This window comes from Schistocerca serialis, chromosome 2 (genome assembly GCF_023864345.2).
Source record: "Schistocerca serialis cubense isolate TAMUIC-IGC-003099 chromosome 2, iqSchSeri2.2, whole genome shotgun sequence".
NCBI classification, from domain to species: Eukaryota; Metazoa; Arthropoda; class Insecta; order Orthoptera; family Acrididae; genus Schistocerca; species Schistocerca serialis.
In genome coordinates this window covers 950,681,425-950,707,979 of record NC_064639.1, presented here as the reverse complement: position 1 = coordinate 950,707,979, position 26,555 = coordinate 950,681,425, and the positions used below count along the sequence as shown (strand labels likewise).

General features: G+C 44.2%; 1 long non-coding RNA gene and 1 pseudogene across 1 annotated transcript in view; one reads left to right on the top strand and one right to left on the bottom strand.

Moving 5' to 3' along the window:
• Window positions 1–26,555, top strand: part of LOC126456515 (uncharacterized) — an 845,506-nt gene that overhangs the window by 633,353 nt on the left and 185,598 nt on the right. The gene's annotated exons all lie outside the window — the stretch shown is intronic.
• LOC126459169 (5S ribosomal RNA) lies at window positions 6,249–6,366 on the bottom strand (annotated as a pseudogene).

The following is a 26,555-nucleotide window of genomic DNA, read 5'->3' as shown; positions in this document are numbered from 1 at the left end:
ACCAAGATAGAAAAAATTTCTGATGTCTTCAGAAAAAGAAGGTGCATGGTCTCCGGACATATCCTCAGAATGGACCAGGAAAGGTTAACACGGTGAATTGCACAGTTTCTGAGGAACAAGAAAACCAAAGTACGATGGGTCCAAGAGATACAGAGATCTGGAAGAAATGAAAATACGGGAACCAGAGGTATACAATAGGGAGATTTTTAAATAAAAAATTCAGGCCTTTAAAGCTTTCTAGAACAGAACGAGATCCCAGAATAGAATCATCTTGGACCGAAGAACGGAGAAGGTTGCAAAGTATGAGAATTAAAGGATACTGGGAAAGAAGAAAGATCATAAGAAGCGAAGCTGAAGCGAATTAACGTGGTCCTAAGATGGCCAAAACGAAAGAAGAAGAAGAAAGGACCAGATTGTTGTAATTATTTAGATGTTTATATTGATAAGACTCTGTAACTTCTGGGTTTCGGATAAAGAAGTATTAAAACCTTTACTTTCGTTTCCTATGTTCATTCATAAACGTCTTGTAGCATCATATCCTGGAGTAACTAGCCGTATAGGAAGAAAGTATGTATTGCACAATACCGAGTAATAGCGATTTTAGTGTGGCGTCCAGTGTAGAACCTCTTGTACATAATCCTTTAAACAGGTGGGCACAGTTACAAAAACGTCACAGTATATTTATATTTACAACTTCAAGTTCATTATTAAGAATCACACAGTTCTCAAAGCGCAGTAAATTCATAAAGATAAAACTACACTCATGCTCATAAATTAAGGATAATGCTGATACATGGTGAAACAACGCGCTTGTGGATGGTTTGCGGGTTTAAATCACCTCGGGGTATGACCATGCGGTGCATTTGACCTGCGGTCGTCGCACGGTGGCGCTGGCAATAGTCCACATACGCAGAGGTGTGTCGGTGCATGTCAGAGTACGGTGCAGCGAGTAAGTGCGCAGACGTTTTCAGACGTGCTAATTGTGACTGTGTGTTGAAAATGGCTCAAAGAACACGCACTGATGACGTTATGAGGAGTAGAGTACTAGGGCGACTGGCGGCTGTTCAAATACACCAGGTCGTTGCACGAGCCCTCCGTGTGCCACAAGGTGTGATCCCAAGATTATGCAACGATTCCAGCAGACAGGAAACGTGTCCAGGCGCTACAGTATAGGACGTTTACAATGTACAACACCACAAGAAGACCGATATCTCACCATCAGTGCCCGCAGACGGCCACGGAGTACTGCAGGTAGCCTTGCTCGGGACCTTGCCACAGCCACTGGAACAGTTGTCTCCAGACACACAGTCTACAGAAGACTGAACAGACAAGGTTTATTCGCCCGGAGACCTGCAAGGTGCATTCCACTGATCCCTGGTCACAGGAGAGCCCGTAAAGCCTGGTGTCAACAACACAGTACATGGTCATTGGAACAGTGGTCCCAGGTTATGTTCACAGACGAGTTCAGGTATAGTCTGAACAGTGATTCTCGCCGGGTTTTCATCTGGCGTGAACCAGGAACCAAATACCAACTCCTTAATGTCCTTGAAAGGGACCTGTATGGAGGTCGTGGTTTGATGGTGTATATGGGGGGGGGGGGGTTATTATTTGTGCACGGACACCCCTGCATGTCTTTGACGGAGGAACTGTAAAAGGTCAAGTGTATCGGGACGTCATTTTTCACTAGTATGTCCGCCTTTTCAGGGGTGCAGTGTGTCTCACCTTCCTCCTGATGAATGATAACGCACGGCCCCACCGAGCTGCCATCGTAAAGGTGTAACTTGAAACAGAAGATATCAGGCGAATGGAGTGGCCTGCCTGTTCTCCAGACCTAAACTCCATCGAGCACGTCTGGGATGCTCTCGGTTGACGTATCACTGCACGTCTTCAAACCCCTCAGACACTTCAGGAGCTCTGACAGGCACTGGTGCAAGAATGGGAGGCTATACCCCAGCAGCTGCTCGACCACCTGATCCAGAGTATGCTGACCGTTATGCGGCCTGTGTACGTGTGCATGGTGATCATGTCCTATATTGATGTTGGGGTACACGCGCAGAAACAGTGGCGTTTGGTATCACACTCGTTTCGGGACGGTTTTCTCAACTTATCACCAAGACCGTGGACTTACAGATCTGTGTCGTGTGTGTTCCCTATGTGCCTATGTTATTAGCGCCCGCTTTGTGTAGTGCAACGTTGTGTGGCACCACATTCTGCAATTATCCTTAATTTATGAGCATGAGTGTAGAAGGAGAAATGCCTAACACTATCCTCACTCAACCTTAGTGTGCGACAGAAAGGAGTGAAATACTCAACCTTAAAAATCTCTGACCACTGATCCAGCAACGTAAGGAAACAAATATAGTAAGATTAACATATAACTCAAACTGCAACCTCATCTGCTAAACAACTCCTTCTGCACTATAGAAGAATGTCTGAACGTAAATCTGACTATCCGTGCCATTGCCAGAGATCGCTAGTATGATCCAAGAAACATGCATATAGTTAAACTGAATTAAGTATCTACGTTCTATAAGTTGGTCTATTACTTTTGCAGTAAAATTTTTATTTTTGAAATATTTTCACATTTCAAGCACATTCGCTACGTGCATCGGGTTTATCAAGATCAAACTAGTTTGTGTTGCTTGAGACTGTCCCGACGGACTAGTTGCAGAAATGGTTCTCGGGCAAACGTCGGATATCGTGCTAAAATCCACATAATATTTCATCGGTATAACTGAACGACTCACTGACCGACACAAGTATGACGAACACGCTGCCGAAATAAGATTTCCTAATTGTCAGAGGGAAGGCTTGGAATGTATAAGATTTCTTATAGCTACGCAAGTCATACACTGAACAAACTTGTCGCACGCTTGGACCAACCAGAGGAATCTGAAGCGGCCGAGCATTGTCAGAACACGGGACACAATATGAGCTACAAGTGTACCAATATTCTGTCGTCGACGTATTCGAACTGGAACAGAGTAAGAAATCGATGGAAATCCGCAGCTCTACAAACAAAGAACCTCCCCCATTCCACCGCCGTCAGATTTAGTGGTAATATGGTCCAGTGGATAGCCAGTGAAAAACTGAACACAGATCAAAAATGACAACGGGAAGAAGTTGTACCGAACTGCGAAAAGAGAAGCGAAACAGAAATAGCGAACGGTCGAAGCCTAAGCTGCGCACCATCAAGTGAATTGGAAGAGCCACGGCGTCATGGTTATGTGGTCACAGTGTTGGACTACAAAGCGGGAGATTCGTGTTCAGATTTCTCTCGTGCCCGGGTGTTTTATTATTAATATTATTTTTTTTATTTTTTCCACAAAATTATGGATTTTCCGTCCGGTCGCTAACGTATCTGTTGTGTTCTTGCGCGAATCATGATTTTACTTTACCCTTGACAGTTGTACAGGACAGAAGTAACACGCATCGCACAAGTAGATGTAATCAGCATTCTTCCATTTTTTACACCTCTCGTGCAGACGATATATGTGTTTGGCTTCAGAGCAGTCCACCCCGTCATCGAACACGCTGAGCTACCGTGCCGGTGTCACTCAGCTGTCGAGCTGAACAGACCAGCGCGGCCAATTACTAAGCTAAGGGGCGCGGGTTCAGTTTCCAAACCGAGATTTTCTCCGCTCGAGGACTGGCTGTTATGCTGTCCTTAGGTTCGTATTGTCATAAATGGCATTTTCATCTTGAGATGGCTGTATGGGCACTTCTCTAAAGGCAATAAATACACAAAAAAGTGACGTCACAGCTCAGAAATAGTATTTGTATGTGTGTGAATTGCTAAGGGACCAAACTGCTGAGGTCATCGGTCCCTAGACTTACACACTACTTAAAGTAACTTAAACTAACTTACGCTAAGAACAACACACACACACACACACACACACACACACACATACAGACACCCATGCCCGAGGAAAGACTCGAACTTCCGGCGGGAGGGGCCGAGCAATCCGTGACATGGCGCTCAAGACCGCGCGGCCACTCAGCGTGGCTCAGAAGTGGTTCCTCACACCTGAAGATGTTAGTCAGTTGCGTAGGTATTAAAATACAAAATTATGAGTATTTCACAAGGATATTCGAGGTCTTATCCGAGAACTATTTCTTCAAACTACACCACTGGCCATTAAAATTGCTACACCACCAAAATGACGTGCTACAGACGCGAAATTTAACCGACAGGAAGAAGATGCTGTGATATGCAAATGATTAGCTTTTCAGAGCATTCACACAAGCTTGGTGCCGGTAGTGACACCTACAACGTGCTGACATGACGAAAGTTGCCTGGTGAAACGTGTAAGGAGGAGAAATGCGCACCGTCAGGTTTCCGACTTTGATAAAGGTCAGATTGTAGCCTATCGCGATCGCGGTTTATCGCATCGCGACATTGCTGCTCGCGTTGGTCGAGATCCAATGACTGTTAGCAGAATATGGAATCGGTGGGTTCAGGATGGTAATACGGAACGCCGTGCTGGATCCCAACGGCCTCGTATCACTTGCAGTCGAGATGACAGGCATCTTTTCCGCATGGCGGCAACGGTTCGTGCAGCCACGTCTCGATCCCTGAGTCAACAGATGGGGACGTTTGCAAGACAACAACCATCTGCACGAACAGTTCGACGACGTTTGCAGCAGCATGGACTATCAGCTCGGAGACCATGGCTGTGGTTACCCCTGACGCTGCTTCACAAGACAGGAGCGCCTGCGATGGTGTACTCAATCTGCGTGCACGAATGGCAAAACGTCATTTTTGCGGATGAATCCAGGTTCTGTTTACAGCATAATGACGGTCGCATCCGTGTTTGGCGACATCGCGGTGAACGCACCTTGGAAGCGTATATTCGTCATCGCCATACTGTCATATCACCCGGCATGGTGGTATGGGGTGTCATTGGTTACATGTGTCGGTCACCTCTTGTTCGCATTGACGGCACTTTGAACAGTGGACGTTACATTTCAGATGCTTTACGACCCGTGGATCTACCCTTAATTCGATCCCTGCGAAACCCTACATTTCAGCAGGATAATGCACGACCGCATGTTGTAGGTCCTGTGGGGGCCTTTGTGGATACAGAAAATGTTCGACTGCTGTCCTGGCCAGCACCATCTCCAGATCTCTCACCAATTGAAAACGTCTGGTCAATGGTGGCCGAGCAACTGGTTCGTCACAATACGCCAGTCACTAGTCTTGATGAACTGTGGTATCGTGTTGAAGCCGCATGGGCAGCTGTACCTGTACACGCCATCCAAGCTCTGTTTGACTCAATGCCCAGGCGTAACAAGGCCGTTGTTACGGCCAGAGGTGGTTGTTCTGGGAACCGATTTCTCAGGATCTATCAACCCAAATTGCGTGAAAATGTAATCACATGTCAATTCTAGTATAATATATTTGTCCAATGAATACCGGTTTATCATCTCCATTTCTTCTTGTTGAAGCAATTTTAATGACCAGTAGTGTATTTTGCTGCAGCTGTTGTTTTAAAGGCGAAGTATTGCGCCAATTAATATATCTCACTGTTCTACGTCATGGGGAGAAGAATTATCGTTTCGACGCGAATTTTACGTCGCTGAATATCTGTGGAAGTCCTCTGTGCTGCCCTTTGTAGCGGCTAGTGTGCGCTTCGGTCCAGCAGAGAACGCCGCTTCAGGTCTGCCGCCCGCGAAAGTGGCTCTCTTTCCCCATCCCGGTAACAACGGACATGTTTCACAAAGGCGGCCCGTGGCCGATGACCTTTCTGTTCCGCTCGGCCTCTGTGCCGCGTTTTCGCTTACCCGTCACCTGTCGGACAGATGAAATAATTCGTGCATGTCTGTTCCACTTGGCTTTCTGTTCATCTTGCTGTTCTTCTGGTCTTCTGCAGACGTAAACGTTTCATTTCAGAATAAAAAGAGTTCTCGCTGCCAAATTATTTAATATCAATGACGCGTTTCACCCTTTGGGGCAGCATCAGATTGTGCAGATTGTATAAAAGTAGCTGGATATATAACCCAGCTGCTTTTACACAATCTGAGGATGCCCCAAAAGGGGAAAAGCACTCCGCCTTCAGGCCACGATTGGCCTACCGGGACCATCCGACCGCCGTGTCATCCTCAGAGGTGGATGCGGATAGGAGGGGCGTGGGGTCAGCACACCGCTCTCCCAGTCCTTATGATGGTATTGTTGACCGAAGCCACTACTATTCGGTCGAGTAGCTCCTCAATTGGCATCACGAGGCTAGGTGCACCCCGAAAAACGGCAACAGCGCATGGTGGCCTGGATGGTCACCCATCCAAGTGCCGACCACGCCCGACAGCACGTAACTTCGGTGATCTCACGGGAACCGGTGTATCCACTGCGGCAAGGCCGTTGCCAAAAGGGGAAAAGCGTCATTGTTATTAAACAATTTCACAACCGAGACTGTTTTTATTATAAAATAATTCGAAATTGGTTTCTGTAGCACCCTGTCATAATGGAACGGAATAATTTTTATTGTCCTTCAGACTTTTCTCTCATTTGACCTCCATTAGTGAACTGACACACATTATAAAAATGAATAATTGTGTATGTGTGTGTGTTTCACAACTCCTCCTAAACCGTAGCACTGAATTCAACCAAACCTCATATACATATCCCTTACTGTCAGGCAACAACGGCTCTGGGGTAAGAACTACCTGTCTATCATAGTTCAGGAAATCAAATGAAATGATCGGTTGGCATTGTTGACCGGGAGGTCCGGTCCAGGGAAGTTCGCCCGCCGGGTGCAAGTCGTATTTCACGTGACGCCACCCTGAGCGACTAGTTCGTCGGTGATGATTAGATGGTGACGATGAGGAGAACAGAACACCCAGTCCACAACACACAGCCGGGAATCGAACCAGAGCCCGCTACATGGCGGGCAAGCACGTTACCATCCGGCTGAGTAGGTGGACATAGTTCAGGAGATATGAGATGGGATGTGTGAAAAAATTCTGCGTCACGCAAGACGTTTCAATGTATTACTTCTGTGCCACTAACTGTATTCGCAATGAATTTCTCAGGTAGTATCCACATGCACCAACAAAAGTAGAAACGGTACCAAACATGGTTCAGGAGTTATGACTCATAAACACTGAGATGCGTAAAAATTGTCGCATTTTGTACGACGTTTAAATCTACTACTTCTTTTTCACTAACTTTATTCGTAACAAATTTGGCAGACAGTATTCACATTTGCCGCTGAATTTACCTACAAAATTATATCACTGTATCACATATAGATCAGGAGATATGAAGTCATAAACACTGAGATGTGTGAAAAAATGCCACATTATGCATACGTTTTAATTTATCGCTTTTATTGCTACTAAATCTATTCGCTACATATTTCGTTGACCGTATTTACACCTGCTGATGAATGTCACTAGACAAACATATCACTGTACAAACATAACACTGAGATACGTGAATAATTGCCGCATCATGTATGAAGTCTTACGTATTCTTTACTACTAAAACAGTGTTATAATCGAGTCAACTTGCGAAAATCCCTGACATCTGAAAGCGCTTATAAACTCACGTTGTAGACACGAAACAGCTGTGCTCATAACACAGACACTGATCATGTTTCTTAATTTGGATACTGTATTTACACAATTGTACATTGTGCATCTTTCTTTTCCGACTGTTTCATATTTTCAAAGGTGTTTCCGTGAATAGACGGAAATGAATTTTTTCGATACTTCATCATAAGGACAGTTCATTCTCTGTTTCCGTTCATAGAAAAGTGGTAAAATGAATACCCGGGAAATGCCGTGTATGTCAGCTAGTTATTTAATTAAATGGTTCATGGCCACAATGAAAGGTACAATGATTCAATATTTGAAGTTGTGTAAGCAATTTGCCGGCCGCGGTGGTCTCGCGGTTCTAGGCGCTCATTCCGGAACCGCGCGACTGCTGCGGTTGCAGGTTCGAATCCTGCCTCGGGCATGGATGCGTGTGATGTCCTTAGGTTAGTTAGGTTTAAGTAGTTCTACGTTCTAGGGGACTGATGACCACAGATGTTGAGTCCCATAGTGCTCGGAGCCATTTGAACCAATTTGTAAGCATTTGATCACAAATATTCTGTATACAGGGCTGTCCAGAATGACTGTAGCTATTTTTTTTAGGAAAATAGATTAACCAGACAATTCAGAATATGCCAAGGATGGGTAACTCCGAGAATTAATGCAGAATCTGCTTGAACACATTATGCATCAAAGACACTGAAAGAAAAGAAAATAGAGAAGAATTGGAAATAAAATTAAGAACCTTGTAGTTCACTATCGGTTTGACTTTAGGGAAGATAAAGGTGCTAGAGCGACTTTGACGTTCCGCACGATACTGGAAGCAAGACTTACGAAAAACCAAGACACGTTCATATGAACTGCCGACTCATAAAAAGTGTTCGATAAAATAAAATAATGCAAATTGTTCAAAATGCTTAGAAAAATAGGTTTAAGCTATAGGAAAAGGTGGGAAATATACGGAATGAACAAGAACCAAGAGGGAGAAATAAGACTAGTAGACAAAGAACGCGGTGCTTGGATTAAAAAAGGTGTGCGACAGGGATGTAGTTTTATTCCCCTACGTTCAATTTGTACATCGAAGGTTCAGGAGTGGAAGGATATCAATGATGAAATTCGCTGCTGGCGTTGCTGCCCAGGACTTACAGGACCTACTGAATGAACAGTCTACTGAGCTCAGAATATCAATTAAGAGTAGATCCAAGAAAGACTAAAGTAGCAAAAATGAGATTATTAGGAATCTTACCATCACAATTTCGGCGACTTGGAAGCGAAACAACACTTGACGGAAGAAGCAAGAAGGATATAAAAAGCAAACTAGCATAGTGTGAGTGTGGGGTGGATCTGAGATTCTGTTATTCTGCGCAACGGATTAATCTGAGATGTACCCTTTACCCTGTGGCTCCTGCAAGATGCAATTTCCACCCCCACACTACTACAGAAGTCAGACACTCCTAACGTTCTAAAGAGAAATGCCTGAAAAACTTTCAGCAATAAATATCTTCTGGAGTCGTCCGCTGTAAGATGACACAAAAATTCACAAAATTTCTTACGTAACTAGTGGGATCTTGGGTACTGGAGTAGTGCTAGGTAGTGTAAGAAAAACATGAAACTAACGAAAATTATTATTTATTTTCCAAAAATTCTGAAAAATCACAATGGCACTTTTAGTTATGAATTGAACAAGTTATACCCTGGTTCTTCTCGGAATGTGTAGTTACCTCTCAAGGATAGGATTTGCTAATGAAATTTCTATACCAAGTTTAAGATTGTTATTAACTTGGCAGAATGGCTGAGAGCCGCACCTACTCAAGTTGAATAACTATCCGTTAGAATGTTGCTAGCTCCAGTCGAGGCTGTCGCGTGTGAAATGCAGTGAAGTATACTGTTGTGTAGGAAATATGGGGCTCGCAATAGGTGTAGTGCACAATACCGTAAGCTGCGAAGACTGCTGCCTGCGCCGCTCGCTGTTGACAAATAAGATAACTCTCGTTCTATCTGGATTGACCTTCACCAATCAAACTCTCCCTGCGCCTTGATGAAGTCAAGGAATCCTATTCGCCCCTAATCTAACTATTTGCTTGGTACACTGGTCAGATAACCGGTCCACCACAATGCCACTCAAAATTCGCTCGCAGGCGTTTAACTATAACTCTGTCTGTTCACACCTCACATTAAGTGTGTCGGCCAACACAGTGAACAACACTTAATCGCAAGGACTCAATAGAGAGTCGCACTTCGATTTGCTCTCGACAGAGGTGCTCTCCCAGTGAAGTACTGAGGAGAGACTTGTTCCTCGCTCCAAGAGCGACTACGGAACGGCGCCTCTCCATGCCAGACGTGAAGGGGTATATCTTTTGGTCTCTTCCATTACTCCTTCAGCTCAAGGTGTCAGAAATACGATTGTATTTGTATTGTCTGCCAATCAGCATTGCTCTTCTAAAACGGGTGAATGACGTTTCATTTACGGCGACCACTCCGGAAATCTGTAGTATCGGCGTTTGGTGTTTGCTGTCTCCCTGTGAAAATCTCTGAAACTGTGTGCTATGTGTGATGAATGCGTAGGTTGGACGCTCCCACACAATGTAGCGGAATTAGCTTTTAAGCCAAACACGGGGTCGTTCCCCCTTTCACTTAGGTACACGCTGTCTGCTCCACTGGTGGCCGAGGTTGACTCGTCCTCTGAAGGGACCGGCCTCCCGGTGTGTGGTCTGCCTCTCTCAAACTAAAAGCTCCTGTGACCGTCGTATTGTCCGCAGCTCGTGGTCTTGCGGTAGTGTTCTCGCTTCCCGCGCATGGGGTCCCAGGTTCGATTCCCTGCAGGGCCAGGGTTTTCCTCTGCCTCGTGATGACTGGGTGTTGTGTGTCTTTCATCATCATTTCATCCCCATCGACACGCAAGTCGCCGAAGTGGTGTCAACTCGGAAGACTTGCACCAGGCGAACGGTCTACCCGACGGGAGGCCCTAGCCACATGGCATCTCCATCTCCACCGTCGTGTTTGGAATGTATGTGTTTACGCCAGCCTCGAGTATTTCAACCCCAGTGCACACTTGTTATTTGCATGTCGTTTACTTGTATTCATACAACATTGACTTTATCTTATCGAGTTTGGGTTCGAATGAAGCGTCTTGATGTGCGGAATATGATTGTGAGGGCGAAATATGTAAGCAATGAAGGTCAGGAGACCACGACGTCCTACAATAGGTACAAAAAGGTATACACGGCAGAAAAATAGTATCGTAGGGTTAATTTGAGGGAAAAATTCTGAGATTGTACGTCTGGAACAGAGCATTGCATGAAAGTGAGTCTTGGCCTATGGGTGCGACAGTGCCTAATGGTTACTGCTCAGTAGTTGCTCTTCCTAAATAGCATTCCATGCGAGCAAAGCAGCTGCCACTTTATTTGAATTAGTCGTTCTTTAGGTACTTGGGCTATGCACGTCTCTGTTTAAATAGGATAGCTTGATGTAGGTCGTAGGGTTGAGCCGCGCACATCAGCTTCCGTGCCCCACGGCTAATTCCCTCCAAATAATCTCCTGTAGCTGTGATCCTGCACTCAAATTGTCTGTGCACTGGCTAGAATTTCGAGTTAATAAAATACACATAAAGTAAAAGGTAAATAAATAATTTAATAAAAAGCCTTCTTTTGTAAAGTCTGGAATTGATGTAGACGACAGAAAATTATGTTGATTAATGTTTATTCATGAAAGGACGTCTCAAAGAAATGCGAAGTGGTCCTATGGTATTCAGTTATGGTTCAAATGGCTCTGAGCACTATGCGACTTAACTTCTGAGGTCATCAGTCGCCTAGAACTTAGAACTAATTAAACCTAACTAACCTAAGGACATCACACACATCCATGCCCGAGGCAGGATTCGAACCTGCGACCGCAGCGGTCACGCGGTTCCAGACTGAAGCGCCTTTAACCGCACGGCCACACCGGCCGGCGGTATTCAATTAAAATACGGACAGAAATACCCTTATCAAAGGCAATAAAGTTAAGCTGAGAGCGTTACAAGAATGGTAGCAAAATTCCGAAACTAAATAATCATAAAATGTAGATGAATACTAAGTACATTTAGTAATCGGAATACACGAAACATTCACTAGCTCAAAACAGTTCAGAAATCGATATGACGATTCACAAATTAACACACTTGGTATAAAGAATAGTAACTTATACTGTATCCTTAGTTCCGGAATACAATCCGAAAAAGTTAGATTCCCTCACTGCAGCACATTCAGACCTCTCTCAGTATAAATTCCCTTCATAAGTTGGAGTATGGCAATGGCCGTTCGCCGCCCAGGATCAATTATATGTATCGACAGATTCCTGCACCGGGAACGCCATCGCAATTCGTATGGCTGTAGAAGCATCATGGCTTAATATTTTTGCAGGGGATTTCCAACGATTTGTTGAGTCCATGCCACGTCGAGTTGCTGCACTACTCCGGGCAAACGGAGGACCGACACGATATTAGATAGATTCCATGACTTTTGTCACCTCAGTGAATACCAACAGTGCACCGCACCTCTCGGCACACTCTCTCTTAATTCAGAGGTTAGACCAGTCACATAATGTCTGTAATTTGTTTTCTCTTTAACTGTTCTTTTGTAGCAAGACTAGTTCTCGCTAATTTCTGTTCTTAACTTGTGAGCTGTAACGGTTACTCACTTGTTGTTCTTCTGCGATAACATATGCAACATTTCACTAGATCTGTTCGTTTTTCCTCGGTCTTTTGCTTCCACCTGTTGTCTGTTTCTGCTGTCGATTCGAATACTGAAACCCCAGCTCGGCGTGATGGCGACTGTCGGGAGAACAAAAGAATCGCAGCTGAGATTCAACATCGGCATCTCAAGCCTTTCATCATACCATATTTCCAGTTAATCTCATCATCTCGCGCCATCTCGAGAAGCGCCAGCCACATTTTGTAAATAAAATCTCACATGCAGAAAACAGGAATCGTGCCTCTGGTGAGAGGAACGCGAGCATTTGAAGCGCTGTTCCGCTTTCCATTCACGACGGCGCTGCATTAGCGGGCTGCGGCGAGCGGGGAATGTGTTTAACGCTTCCAGCGTCACGTCCCGCCTCACCTCGCTGGAGATATTCTGGCCTCCGCGTAAATCCATCGGCTCCCCGAGCACAGCCGCATCGCTTATTCCGGTCGCGGCGGTCCCTCTAATTGATTACTCCGTGATAAACGTGATAAATGGCTCGCCGCCAGTACGCAAACTGTCCCGGCCCGGGAGGGGATAAGATCATATTGCGCTGGCGAATGTCGAAGGGGAGTGAAGGAAACCGCTCGCCGCACGGTTCACGTAGCTGTGCAACGGTGTGTTAGGCGTGACAAAAACACACCACCCGAAATAACAGAAACTACGACTTTCAGGTCAATGTAATCGACTCATATTGCTTTTTCATTTTTACGCTGTATTACGACTGCAGTTCTGCAATATGCATCACTTTTGAATGATTACTGTGTAGGTATAACAACTGTCTAGTAATTTTTATACCTATTAATTTTTTTTATACTGCTTTCGCGATGGCTCTGTTTATGTATGACCTAATCTGACAAAGAAAGTAAATATCAGCGAGAAAATCGGCGTCATGCAGAATTTATTCTGGAGCGCTGAATCTCATAATTTGTGTTAAAAAGTGTGTCGTGATCAGTCTTCTAAACTTGAAGAGATGCAGAATTTATTCTGGAGCGCTGAATCTCATAATTTGTGTTAAAAAGTGTGTCGTGATCAGTCTTCTAAACTTGAAGAGATGGTTTCGGGAGCATACGAGTAATGTGCTCTGTTTTACTGCTGCGTGGTGTGGGGCGGTGGGTGGATAATAATTACATGAATATTCGTCGACGTATTTTCAAGAGCCTGAAAAATATTTTTGCGGACAGCCAGAAAGCGATGGAGCTAACAGTATTCCTGATAATAGCCGGCCGGTGTGGCCGAGCGGTTCTAGGCGCTTCAGTCTTGGAACCGCCAGACCGCTACGGTCGCAGGTTCGAATCCTGCTTCGGGCATGGATGGGTGTGATGTCCTTAGGTTAGTTAGGTTTAAGTAGTTCTAAGTTCTAGGTGACTGATGACCTCAGATGTTAAGTCTCGTAGTGCTCAGAGCCATTTGAACCATTGGATTCTGATAATAATAATAATAATAATAATGTCCCTGTCATAAACAGCACTATTAGCAGTTCAGAGGCGACCTCTACAGTAAGTTCTATCGTCCCAACTTTTAATCATTACTGTTAATTGCTCGCCACAAAAGTGAAAAAAAAATCTAACCACTTGCCAAGCGCTTTTGTCAACATTATGGCGGTACACAAACTGTTACTTCCGTGAAATCTAAGTGATCCAGGATGGTGTATAGTCCTCGCAAGCTCACTTCCTACGTTTACCGAACACGTTTGAAGATGCGTAGCTCTGAAGTGATCCGAGGCAGTACGTATGATGGCGTTTGGCTGACGAAGGGCCGGCCGAGGTGGCCGAGCGGTTCTAGGCGCTTCAGTCTGGAACTGCCCGACCGCTACGGTCGCAGGTTCGAATCGTGCCTCGGGCATGGATGCGTGTGATGTCCTTAGGTTAGTTAGGTTTAAGTAGTTCTAAGTTCTAGGGGACTGATGACCTCTGCAGTCCCATAGTGCTCAGAGCCATTTGAACCATTTTTTGACTGACGAAGACTGAGTGATAGCTCAGTGCGAATTGTCTCCCCTCTGCCTCTCTGGTCCTATTTATATAGGAGGGCAGCGGACGGCTGAACGGGACATCTGCTGCCAACCGCTCTAGGCACAGCCAGCAGCATCTCAATGTCTGCTTTGTCGGACACGTATCATTTAATAACTCTGTTGGGCATAAATTTATAATTTTCATAAATTTTATATGAATGAAACTAAGTTGGCGTCAGTTACTGAAAATGTTTCAGCTCGGTTGCACTTGGTTCAAATGGCTCTGAGCACTATGGGACTTAACATCTTTGGTCATCAGTCCCCTAGAGAGAATTCTTACTCTTTGAAATTCTGCTTAAAGCCCTAAAGCTAGGTAGCGGAGTTCTTTACCACTGGCAGCTGAGAGCTGGAGAGTGAAAAAGCAGTAGAAGTAATAATGACAGAAAGGCGAGTTATCCTCCTCGGATGCGGAGGAACGTTCCGGCCAACACGGTTCAAGCTCCCTCGGACGAGAAAGCCAGCGACATGAATGGAAGGTCCGACACGGTGGCATGTAACCGAGAAAGGGGATTAAGGCCTTGCTACGGCTTCGAAGCCAACGAGTCGGCGAATTCGCTTGCCCTCAAAGCCAATAGAGAGCAGTACCTTCCAGACATGCGTCCCTGGAGGCAAATCCCTTGCGTGGAGCACTGCAGACTCTTTCCTGGCGTTCCCCGACAGGTTATACGACAGTCATTCCGAAACTGATGTCACCCGTTTATTTTCATGGAAACTGCAGCAGACACAGGGAGCAAAATAACAGAGTTAAATATAGAAAGATTTCCGCTATGCCCTTTCTTTCACATATTAACCAACTAGCTCGGGCACCCGGCTTGGCTTAGTGAGTTGATATGAAATGGTGTGGCAGTTGGAATAAAAGGATATACTTTAAAATATAAGAGATAAAAAATTTATTGAAAACATATTCTAATTATTTACAATATTTGTTTACAAACAGTATTTTTCATTTTGTATCCAAGGTACATTCGTACAAATTTTTCGAATTACCTACTCGAGAGTATAGTGCTATAGCTGACGGTGAGAGAAACAGGTGTCTTTGGGATTGATGTCGCAATATTTTAAATTTTGTAATTGCCGATTGTATTTGTGCAAGATCCTCTGTACACCTTGGCCTACTTCCCGTCTCAATCCACTGATATTTCTGCATCATTGATCAGTTTCTCTTTCTTCATATCCGATCAAATATACTTGCAGAAATTTTTGGTCCTTGGTGAGTAGTCGTAATAATGATCCCATATTATGACAGATTTGTCCTTGGATGGAAAAAACGTAATCAATTTCATCTCGATTTGTGTTGATTGAAATGACACCGAAAGAAGTCATTTGGAAGCAGGCGTTGTACGCTTTTATATTTTGAATAAAGCGTATTGATTCTGGAGTGCCCCCGGCCATGTAACGTAAAAATTCCTGCGGTGGTGCTTTCAGTGATGGTAATCGAATTTTTCAATTCATCCAAAGGAATTCTGCTGTTTCTCTCCTGAATTTTTTCCGTTGCAAAATTGGTAAATATTATCCATTTTTCCGATTACGGCGGGTGTCTGTGTTATATTCTTTCGTCCGGTAGTAGTGGAATGCTTCGTTTTTTTAGGTTCTACTGTTTACTTGTCCTCGTCCACGCTTCTTGTAGGGTGACATTTCTATGGATGGCTTGAGTTCACAGTCTTTTATTATAAGATTCTGTCCCAAAAAATTCTTGATTCTTCAGTTGCTTCATTTCCTTGTTCTTCGGTTTCTCAGCTTCACACGGTGCTCATTGTCGTTCGTTGGGAACTTAAACGTGCTTCGTGCTTTTCGTCTGTTTCGTTTCTTCGGCGTTCTTTTTGTGTTCGTCGTTTTGTTTCAGAACTGACAAGTTCTCCTAAACTTTTACGTTTGGTGATGGTACGCATTTCTCCTCCTTACACGAGGCATCACAACAACGTTTCACCAGGCAACGCCGGTCAACTGCTGTTTGTGTATGAGAAATCGGCTCGAAACTTACCTCATGTCAGCACGTTGTAGGTGTCGTCACCGGCGCCAACCTTGTGTGAATGCTCTGAAAATCTAATCATTTGCATATCACAGCACCTTCTTCCAATCGGTTAAATTTCTCGTCTGTAGCACGTCATCTTCGTGGTGTAGCAAATTTAATGGCCAGTAGTGTATAAGATCCGAAGATTCAGGTGACACATATTTATATAGGTAAATTGATGATTAATTGTGATACAATTAAATAGACAAATTAGGAGAATACAACTAACACCCTATTCTTTAAAGAATCGAATACTTTTCTATAAAACAACTTTAATTGCCTGATTACTTTACAAATGACCTAACGTGTTCAATAATTGACGTTAAGCGTGTAAGCGAGAGAAAACATTAGAAAATGTTTGCAATTATGTTTAAAGTTTGTTAGAAGCCTATATGTGCTATCATTATGACAAGCTGAATGAATATAGTACAGATAATTTCCGCTTATTTTTAAACAAAAACAAGTTTTTCTCGCATCTCAGTGTTTATGATGTGGTGTCTCTTGAACTACTTGTCGTACAATGTTGTAATTTAACAGGTATAATCAATGACGTATGTAGACTCTGTGTGCGAACTGTGCTGCGAATGGAATGACTAATAAAAAAACAATAAATTAAATCGTCATGTTTGACAGTGAAGTTCTTCTGCGATATAGACGAAAATGTAGTAAGCGATAAACTTCTTTCCTTTCATCCTTTTGTGGGACGTTAGAGACAAAAAGTTTCTTAAAAGTCTGAAATTGTGTGAAAAGTTTGTTGGAAGCTCTCAAATACTGAGTGAATAAAGCCCGTGTATCTTCCCGGCCTCAGTTACGCTGCGTCAAGACAAACACAATTTATAACTTTAATATTTCTCTTACTGTGTCAAAATTTTAACATGGGATTAATAAGACGATTACGACAACATTTTAAATTTTTAAGTCCAGTCAGTAATTACGCAGAATATTAGAAATAAAATTTTTACTTCTACTAAAGTGGTAGGATAAGCAACCTGAACTGGTATCAGGTTCCAGGTTCCGGGTTCTGGGTTCCGAGTCCAAGGTTCCGGGTTACACCTGTCGTTACCAGCAGAACTGTACCTGCCCGAAGTGCCATTGGTTATAACATGTGGAGTATTTGTCTTTGCGTTACCTCTGCGTATACTAGGAAATAAACAGCGAAATGTTTGTGAAGGAAAAATATGAATTTTATTGCTGCTCGTTTCATTCGCAGCAATTTAAGCTGTCGTGTCGCTTGCTGCCTAAACGCACATCCGAAGTCGCCACAAATTCAAAAGTAAAGGGCCAAATATTTATTTCATACTTCGGTTTCTAATCAGATGGCCGGCCGGTGTGGCCGAGCGGTTCTAGGCCCTTCAATCTGGAACCGCGCAACCGCTCCAGTCGCAGGGTCGAATACTGCCTCGGGCATGGATGTGTGTGATGTCCTTAGGTTAGTTATGTTTAAGTAGTTCTAAGTTCTAGGGGAATGATGACCTCCGATGTTAAGTTCCATAGTGCTGAGCGCCATTTGAACCATTTGGCCATCTAAACAGATGGAAATGTAAATAACATCAAATGTTGCAGGACATCCCGACAATTTTCCTTCGGAAGAATATCGAATTTTTATTAGAATAAAATTGTTAAGACCTTAGTGGTCACTAGTTGATAAATTGCTGTTGGCTTCTGTCGCAGGTTCCTCGCCCCACGATTGTTTGATAATTTTTGTGACGTTTCGCCAGCACGAGTGGCTGGCATTGTCATAGCTTCACCCCTCCACCGCTCATGGTGGGTTGGAGACGAGCTCGTAACCGCAGATTATACACTGACCAGTCAGAACATTATTATCACATACGCAATAGCCGGTATGTCCACCTTTGACATGGATAACAGCGGCGACGAGTCGTGGCGTGGAAGCAGTGAGGCCTTGTTAGGTCGCTGGAAGGAGTTGCCACCACATCTGTACACACATTTCACCTATTTCAGGTAAGTTCCGGGGAGGGGGCGGATGAGCTCTGACGCCAAGTTAAGTCACATCCCAGATGTGTTCGATCGGGCTCAGATCTGGCGAGCTGGGGCCAACACATAAACTAGAAATCGCCAATGTGTGCCTCTAACCACTCCATCACACTCCTAGCCCTGTTACATGGCGCATTATCTTGCTGAAAAAGGCCACTGCCGTCCGGAAACGTAAACGCCATGAAGGGATGCACGGGGTCTGCGACCAGTCCTTGGGCGTCATGGTGCCTTGCACGAGCTCTGCTGGACCCACGGACGCTCTCGTAAATGTTCCGCATAGCGTAATGGACCCGCCGGCCAGCTGGTCTGCGTCCCGCAGTGCAGTTGTCAAGGAGCTGTGCCCCAGGAAGGACGCGGATCCGCGCCCTCCCTTCGGCAAAATGAAGAAGGTATCGGGATCTATCAGACCATGCATCGCTCTGCCACTGAGCCAACGTCCGTTGCCTATTGTCATGAGCCCGTGTCAGTCGTAGCTGGCGAGGTCGTGGTGTTAACATTGGCACATGCATGGGCCGTCGGCTGTGTAGGCCCGTCGTTGGGAGTGTTCGGTGCACTATGTGCTCACACGCACTTATACTCGGCCCCGCGTTGAAGTCTGACGTTAGTTCCACCACAGTTCGACGCGTCTCCTGTCTTACCAGTCTGCCCAGCCTACAACGTCCGACATTTGCAACGAGAGGTGACCGCCCATCCCTACGACGACTGGACGTGATTTCACGCTGGTTTCGCCACTTGTTGAAATCACTCACCACGGTATTCCTCGAACACCCGGCAAGTCGTGAAGTGTCTGAAATGCTGGTGTCGAGCCTCCGTGCCATCACAATCTGTCCTCGGTCAAAGTCAGATAGATCTTCACTCTTTCTCATCCTAGACACGGACATCACGGTCACTGATAATACATGCACCGTGTGTGTGTCTGACTATCAGTCATTCCTCGCCAGGTGACGCTGCTATCGCCTGAACAGGTTTATATCGATAGTACGTTGGTGATCATAATGTACCGGTTGATGAGTGTATGTGCCTGCTCGCCTACGTCGAATGGCTTTTCCGTAGTCGTTTCCGCTGCAGTTCTCTCCTCGCTATCTACAACTGTCGTTCGCTGCAGCACGAAAATAAGAGCCTTTCGCCTTGAGACTTTCTTCTTCATTGTTGAAGCTATTGTCACGTCTGTGTCTTCTATTGCTTCCCTAGACAATTGGATGTGATAGCTCTTCTCTATAGCAAGAACTTCGGAGTCGGTCAATTTTGTTATGTCCTCCTCTAAGGCCGATTTCCCCACCTGTCCAAGCCTGCAATGGCACTTATGTTCGGTGATGTTGTTGTTGTGGTCTTCAGTCCTGTGACTGGTTTGATGCAGCTCTCCATGCTACTCTATCCTGTGCAAGCTTCTTCATCTCCCAGTACCTACTGCAGCCTACATCCTTCTGAATCTGTTTAGTGTATTCATCTCTTGGTCTCCCTCTACGATTTTTACCCTCCACGCTGCCCTCCAATACTAAATTGGTGATCCCTCGATGTCTCAGAACATGTCCTACCAACCGATCCCTTCTTCTAGTCAAGTTGTGCCACAAGCTCCTCTTTCCCCAATTCTATTCAATACCTTCTCATTAGTTATGTGATCTACCCATCTAATCTTCAGCATTCTTCTGTAGCACCGCATTTCTAAACCTTCTATTCTCTTCTTGTCTAAACTATTTATCGTCCACGTTTCACTTTCATACATTCCACGCAAATACTTTAAGAAACGACTTCCTGACATTTAAATCTATACTCGATGTTGACAAATTTTTCTTCTTCAGAAACGCTTTCCTTGCCATTGCCAGTCTATATTTTATATCCTCTCTACTTCGACCATCATCAGTTATTTTGTTCCCCAAATAGCAAAACTCCTTTACTACTTTAAGTGTCTCATTTCGTAATCTAATTCCCTCAGCATCACCCGACTTAATTCGACTACATTCCATTATTCTCGTTTTGCTTTTGTTGATGTTCATCTTGTACCCTCCTTTCAAGACACTGTCCATTCCGTTCAACTGCTCTTCCAAGTCCCTTGCTGTCTCTGACAGAATTACAATGTCATCGGCGAACATCAAAGTTTTTATTTCTCCTCCATGGATTTTAATACCTACTCCGAACTTTTCTTTTGTTTCCTTTATTGCTTGCTCAATATACAGATTGAATAACATCGGGGATAGGCTACAACCCTGTCTCACTCCCTTCCCAACCACTGCTTCCCTTTCATACCCCTCGACTCTTATAACTGCCATCTGGTTTCTGTACAAATTGTAAATAGCCTTTCGCTCCCTGTATTTTACCCCTGCCACCCTCAGAATTTGAAAGAGAGTATTCCAGTCAACATTGTCACAAGCTTTTTCTAAGTCTACAAATGCTATAAAAGTAGGTTTGCCTTTCCTTATTCTTTCTTCTAAGATAAGTCGTAGGGTCAGTATTGCCTCACGTGTTCCAACATTTCTACGGAATCCAAACTGATCTTCCCCGAGGTCGGCTTTTACCAGTCTTTCTATTCGTCTGTAAAGAATTCGCGTTAGTATTTTGCAGCTGTGACTTATTAAACTGATAGTTCGTTAATTTTAATTTTCACATCTGTGATACGGGTCTCGATTGATCGTCCAGTCAGTCCAACAGACACTTTACCACATGTACGTGGTATACTATATATTTCAGACATTGCAGGTTTGTCCCTTCTCTCCCTTGGCGATGTGACACTCTTTGATTTCTTTGCTGGTTTATAAATGTTCTTTACGGCGTGTCCACGCAATATACGGAAGGTTCTGTCCGTCACTTTCGGAATGCATGGCAGAGAGGCCGTACTCGGCGTTTCTTTTACCGATGTGTAACATCGCCGATTGTTTGGTTCTGTGATACGTCTTATGTAATTGGTTCTGAGAACGCTTTCCGGGTGTTGCATCTCGCATCTGAGATGCTGCGGCTCACATATTCGTCTTCCTCGTGTTACGAGCGTATTAACATGCCTCTTTTCTAGCTTGGGGTGGTGATTTTGTAGTTTCTTCTGTTATCGGTCTTTGTGTGTCGGTTCTCGACAGACGCTGTGACTCAGATTTTCACCGTCCTTCATGTCCAGCACATCAAAAAAGGTTCGCTGTTGGTTATTTTCTTGAAGTCTCCGAGGTGTTCCTCACCATGGCTCCACACAACGAAGGTATCGTCGACGCATCGGGTCCACACCTTACGTTTACAAGGAGCAGAGTGCCTATGCTTCGAAATGTTCCTCGAAGAAGTTGGCCACCACTGCACTGAGCTGACCACCCGTGGCGATGCCTTCCAATTGTTCGTAGAAGGTGCCACTCCACATGAAATACACTGACGGAAAAAAATCCCTGCACCAAAAATAATTAATGTATGGTAACGAAATTTGGGGAATACATTTTTCTAGGTAATATACAGGGTGGTCAAAAAATGTGTGAAATGCTTGTAGGGATGTTACAGGGCAGGTTGTACTGAGACGTAAATGTTGAGAAAGAAATTTGATATGTTGCGCCGTTTCCGAGTTATTTAGCATTGAAGTTAGCCAATCAGATCGTCGCGCGCGTAAATTCAAGTTTCAGCTAACGAGACAGAGCACTCGTTGTGCAACACCGCCCCTGGCAGGCCGCTTGAATGCGAGCGCGCGACGCCCCGATTGGCTGAATTCTATGCTAAATAACTCGGAAACGGATCAACGTATCGACGTTCTTTCTTGACATTTATGTCTCAGTACAACCTGCCCTGTAACATCCCTACAAGCATTTCACACATTTTCTGACCACCCTGTATTTAAGTGATTAACATTGCAAGATCATATGTCAATGTCAGCATGAGATAAGTCATTGCAAATGTGAAACGCTGACGCATCATAACCGGTGTAACAGCCAACATGATGTATGTAATCATGCAAACGTGCATGCATCTTCTTGTACAGGTGCTGGGTGTCTGTTTGTGGTATGGAGTTCCATGCCTGTTGCACTTGGTCGGTCAATACAGGGAGGGTTACCGCTGTTCGTGGATGACGCTGTACTTCTCGTGTGATGATGTCCCATATGTTCTCAATTGGAGACAGATCTGGAGATCGAACAAGCCATGACAACATGTCGACCAACTGCTACAACAGGGGAGTGTGCGCGAGCGTTATCCTGTTGGAAAACACCCCCCGGAATTGCTGTTCATGAATGGCAGCACAACAGCTCGAATCACAAGACTGACGTACAAATTTGCACTCCGACTGCGTGAGACATTCACGAGAGCGCTCCTACTGTCATAAGAAATCGCACCCGAAACCATAACTCCAAGTGTAGGACCAGCGTGTTTAGCATCCAGGCAGTTTGGTTGCAGGCTTTCAACTGGCCTCGTTCTAGATAACACACGGTCATCATTGGCACCGACGAAGCTGGAAGAGCTTTCATCAGAAAACACAACAGACTTCCACGCTGCCCTCCAAAGAGCTCTCGCTTTGACCCACTGAAGTCGCAAATGGCGGTGGTTTGGGGGCAGTGCTATGCGTGCTACAGGGCGTCTGGCTCGGAGATGCCTTGAAGTAACTACATCTACATCTACGTAGATACTCAGCAAATCATATTTAAGTACCTGGCAGAGGGTTCATCGAACTACCTTGACAATTCTCTATTATACCAATCTCGTATAGCGCGCGGAAAGAACAAATACCTATATCTTTCCGTACGAGCTCTGATTTCCGTTTTTTATCATGGTGATCGTTTCTCCCCATGCAGGTCGGTGTCAACAAAATATTTTCGCATTCGGAGGAGAAACTTGGTGATTGGAATTTCGTGAAACGAAAAAACGCCTTACTTTTAATTATGTCCAGCCCAAATGCTGCATCATTTCAGTGACACTCTCTTCCAAATTTCGCGATAATACAAAACGTGCTGCCCTTCTTTGAACTTTGTCGATGGACTCCGTCAGTCCTATCTGGTAAGAATTCCACATGCTGCAGCAGTATTCTATAAGAGAGAGGACAATCGTAGTGTAGGCAGTATTCTTAGTAGATCTGTTACATTTCCTAAGTGTGCTGCCAATAAAACGCAGTCTTTGATTAGCCTTCCCCACAACATTTTCTATGTGTTACCTCCAATTTAAGTTGTTCGTAATTATAATTCCTAGAGATTTACTTGAATTTACGGCCTTTAGATATGACTGATTTATCGTGTAACCGAAGCTTACCTAATTCCTTTTAGCACTCATATGGATAACCTCACACTTTTCGTTACTTAGGGTCAACTGCCAATTTTCGCACCATTTAGATATCTTTTCTGAATCGTTTTGCAGTTTCTTTAGACCTTCTGATGACTTTATTAGTCGATAAACGCCAGCGTCGTCTGCAAACAACCGAAGATGGCTGCTCAGATTGTCTCCCAAATCGTTTATATAGATAATGAACAGCAAAGGGCCTATAACATTACCTTGGGGAACGCTAGAAATCAATTCTGTTTAACTCGATGACTTTCCGTCAGTTACTACAAACCGTGACCTCTCTGGCAGGAAATCACAAATCCAGTCACATAACTGAGACAATATTCCATAAGCACGCAATTTCATTACAAGCCGCTTGTGTGATGCAGTGTCAGAAGCCTTCCGGGAATCCAGAAATACAGAATCGATCTGAAATCCCTTGTCAATAGCACTCATCACTTCATGCGAATAAAGATCTAATTGTGTTTCACAAGAAAGATGTTTTCTAAACCCACGCTGACTGTGTGTCAGTAGACCGTTTTCTTCGAGGTAATTCATAATGTTCGAACACAAAATACCTCCTAAAATCCTGCTGCATATCAACGTTAATGATATGGGACTGTAATTTAGTGGACTACTCTTTACTACCTTTCTTGAATATTGGTGTTACCTGTGCAAATTTCCAGTCTTTTGGTACGGATCATTCGTCGAAAATGGTTCAAATGGATCTGAGCACTATGGGACTCAACATCTGAGGTCATCAGTCCCTAAGACTTAGAATTACTTAAACCTAACTAACCTAAGGGCATCACACACATCCATGCCCCAGGCAGGATTCGAACCTGCGACGGTAGCAGCAGCGCGGTTCCGGACTGAAGCGCCTAGAATCGCTCGACCACAACGGCCGGCGCCGTTATAAGTATCTTGTCATTTATGTTCGTTTCTTTTCCATAATAAATTATGAAACTTAAGAACAGTAATCAATAATACGTAGAATGGTATCTATTATCGTAGAATCATTAGAGCACCTGCAATGCCATAAATTACAATAACGAAACATGAAACATTCAAATAATTTATATCTTACTTCCCACCCACCCCTCCCATGAACCATGGACCTTGCCGTTGGTGGGGAGGCTTGCGTGCCTCAGCGATACAGATGGCCGTACCGTAGGTGCGACCACAACGGAGGGGTATCTGTTGAGAGGCCAGACAAACGTGTGGTTCCTGAAGAGGGGCAGCAGCCTTTTCAGTAGTTGCAATGGCAACAGTCTGGATGATTGACTGATCTGGCCTTGTAACATTAACCAAAACGGCCTTGTTGTACTGGTACTGCGAACGACTCAAAGCAAGGGGAAACTACGGCCGTAATTTTTCCCGAGGGCATGCAGCTTTACTGTATGGATAAATGATGATGGCGTCGTCTTGGGTAAAATATTCCGGAGGTAAAATAGTCCCCCATTCGGATTTCCGGGCGGGGACTACTCAAGAGGATGTCGTTATCAGGACAAAGAAAACTGGCGTTCTGCGGATCGGAGCGTGGAATGTCAGATCCCTTAATCGGGCAGGTAGGTTAGAAAATTTAAAAAGGGAAATGTATAGGTTAAAGTTAGATATAGTGGGAATTAGTGAAGTTCGGTGGCAGGAGGAACAAGACTTCTGGTCAGGTGACTACAGAGTTATAAACACAAAATCAAATAGGGGTAATGCAGGAGCAGGTTTAATAATGAATAGGAGAATAGGAATGCGGGTAAGCTATTACAAACAGCATAGTGAACGCATTATTGTGGCCAAGATAGATACGAAGCCCACACCTACTACAGTAGTACAAGTTTATATGCCAACTAGTGCTGCAGATGACGAAGAAATTGAAGAAATGTGTGATGAAATAAGAGAAATTATTCAGATAGTGAAGGGTGACGAAAATTTAATAGTCATAGGTGACTGGGATTCGGTAGTAGGAAAAGGGAGAGAAGGAAACGTAGTAGGTGAATATGTATTGGGGCTAAGAAATGAAAGAGGAAGCAGCCTGGTAGAATTTTGCGCAGAGCACAACTTAATCATAGCTAACACTTGGTTCAAGAATCATAAAAGAAGGCTGTATACATGGAAGAAGCCTGGAGATACTGACAGGTTTCAGATAGATTATCTAATGGTAAGACAGAGATTTAAGAACCAGGTTTTAAATTGTAAGACACTTCCAGGGGCAGATATGGACTCTGACCACGAACTATTGGTAGATTAGAATTGAAGAAACTGCAAAAAGGTGGGAATTTAAGGAGATGGGACCTGGATAAACTGAAAGAACCAGAGGTTGTACAGAGTTTCAGGGAGAGCATAAGGGAACAATTGACAAGAATGAGGGAAAGAAATACAGTAAAAGAAGAATGGGTAGCTTTGAGGGATGAAGTAGTGAAGGCAGCAGAGGATCAAGTAGGTAAAAAGACGAGGGCTAGTAGAAATCCTTGGGTAGCAGAAGATATATTGAATTTAATTGATGAAAGGAGAAAATATAAAAATACAGTAAATGAAGCAGGCAAAAAGGAATACAAACGTCTCAAAAAAGAGATCGACAGGAAGTGCAAAATGGCTAAGCAGGGATGGCTAGAGGACAAATATACGGATGTAGAGGCTTATCTCACTAGGGGTAAGATAGATACTGCCTATAGGAAAATTAAAGAGACCTTTGGAGATAAGAGAACCACTTGCATGAACATCAAGAGCTCAGATGGAAACCCAGTTCTAAGCAAAGAAGGGAAAGCAGAAAGATGGAAGGAGTATATAGAAGGTCTATACAAGGGCGATGTACTTGAGGACAATATTATAGAAATGGAAGAGAATGTAGATGAAGATGAAATGGGAGATACGATACTGCGTGAAGAGTTTGACAAAGCACTGAAAGACCTGAGTCGAAACAAGGCCCCGGGAGTAGACAACATTCCATTGGAATTACTGACGGCCTTGGGAGAGCCAGTCATGACAAAACTCTACCATCTGGTGAGCAAGATGTATGAAACATGCGAAATACCCTCAGACTTCAAGAAGAATATAATAAATCCAATCCCAAAGAAAGCAGGTG